Source organism: Rattus norvegicus, chromosome X (genome assembly GCF_036323735.1).
Source record: "Rattus norvegicus strain BN/NHsdMcwi chromosome X, GRCr8, whole genome shotgun sequence".
NCBI classification, from domain to species: domain Eukaryota; kingdom Metazoa; phylum Chordata; class Mammalia; order Rodentia; family Muridae; genus Rattus; species Rattus norvegicus.
Window position 1 is genome coordinate 17417546 of NC_086039.1, and position 1966 is coordinate 17419511.

Sequence of the window (1966 nt, forward strand, 5' to 3'; positions counted from 1 at the left end):
GTGCACCACCATACCTCTCCCATACCTCTGTAGAACAGTTTTCTCCGATGTATTTATTTTTATTTATATGAGTACAGTGTAGCTGTCTTCAGACACACCAGAAGAGGGCATCAGATCCCATTGTGAGCCACCATGTGGTTGCTGGGATTTGAACTCAAGACTTCTGGAAGAGCAGTTAGTGCTCTTAATGGCTGAGCCATCTCTCCAGAACTCTAGAACAGTTTTTTGAAGAATATGTTTAAAACTTCCAGTGGCAAAAGAAACCTGGGTTTTTGTGTGCAGAGGCTGCAAATGCAGTGTCCTTGGGAGTGCGTGCAGCCTGTTGCCTATATGAGTTACCCTAAGGGACCTTGGAGACAATTTTCCAGTGGATATTCATGTTTCTCATTTTAATGGCTGCCCCCAATCTAGCCTCCAGGTGGGTATGTGGGTAACTTTGGGAAGGCCCAGGACACAGCAGCCAGGGTTCCCATTGGCCAAGTCATCACGTCCATCTGCACCAAGCTGCAGAATAAGGAACCTGAGATGGAGCCCCTGAATAGAGCCAAGTTCAACTTGTTGCTAGAAGAGCCACACCTTGAATACGTGGGGTCTCTAAATTGAATGCAGCTGAGTTTGAAGACGCGGTGGCTGAGAAGTGGCTCATTCCCGAAGGCTATGTAGTCAAGTATACCCCTAATCATGGTCCCCTGGACAAGTGGAGAGTCCGCACTCAGCTCCTGAGAGTTTCCACTGGGCTCTCCCACAACTCACAGAATCATGCTTGGAGATAAATCTCACATCCAGTTTGAAAAAAAAAAAAAAGCTGGCTGGCCGTAGTGCACACCTTTAATTCCAGCACACACGGGGAGGCAGAAGCAAGCAGAAGTCTATGAGTTTGAGGAGAGGGCAGCCTGATCTACATAGAGAGTGAGTTCCAGGATAGCCAAGACTACAGAGAAAAACTTTATCTCAAACAAAACATAAAAAAACAAAACAACCCACTGTTTATTAATTCATTTTTATCCTTACACTAGAATTCTGAGGAGGGTTTATTATCTTAGCCTATAGATAAGAAAGCCAAGGTACAGTAACGTGGGGTCACCTGCTCTGAGGTTATCCAGTTTATCAAACCCATGATTTGAATATGCTTCCCCTGTCAGCAATACCCAGATCAAGAGCGACAGACTGAGCCAGAAAGGCAATGCATTCGTGTAGCCCCAGCTGTTCAGGAGGCTGAGGATCATGTGAGGTCAAGAGAATGAGTCTAGCCTGGGCAACATAATCAAGACTTCATCTTAAAAATAACTAAGGGGAGGGGGCTGGAGGGATGGCTCAGTGGTTAAGAGCACCCGACTGCTCTTCCAGAGGTCATGAGTTCAATTCCCAGCAACCACATGGTGGCTCACAACCATCTGTAAAGAGATCCAATGCCCTCTTCTGGTGTATCAGAAGACAGCTCTGGTGTATCAGAAGACAGCTCTGGTGTACCAGAAGACAGCTACAGTGTACTTATATATAATAAATAAATAAATCTTTAAAAAAATAACTAAGGGGGTTGGGGATTTAGCTCAGTGGTAGAGCGCTTGCCTAGCAAGCACAAGGCCCTGGGTTCGGTCCCCAGCTCTGAAAAAAAGAAAAAAAATAACTAAGGAAGCTAGATACGGTGGTGCACACTCATCCCAATACTCAGAAGTCGGGTGGGTGTATGTGGATCCTCTGTGCATTCTAAGCTAGCCTGGTTTACATAGTGAGTTCCAGAACAGACAGGGCTATGTAGAGAGACCCTGCCTTAAAAAAAAAAAGAGCAAAGAAAAATCAAAGCATGGTCTGATGAAAAGACACAATGGTGTAAAAAAAAAAAAACAAAAAAACAAACAAAACCTTGCAACAGACTGAAAGCCAACTATTTACAGATTAATTATTCCTTCCCATTCCCCCAGTGTTACAACTTCATATACCAGTCCCAAGTGTGTCCATGACAAGT

The 1966-nt window shown here is 44.6% G+C and overlaps 1 non-coding gene across 1 annotated transcript; it reads left to right on the plus strand.

The window, feature by feature from the left end:
• The first annotated feature begins 225 nt into the window (after positions 1 to 225).
• LOC120099442 (small nucleolar RNA SNORA70) lies at positions 226 to 362 on the plus strand. Its single transcript, XR_005498623.1, has one exon. It is a non-coding gene; the product is annotated as a small nucleolar RNA SNORA70 (small nucleolar RNA).
• Positions 363 to 1966: the final 1604 nt, after the last annotated feature.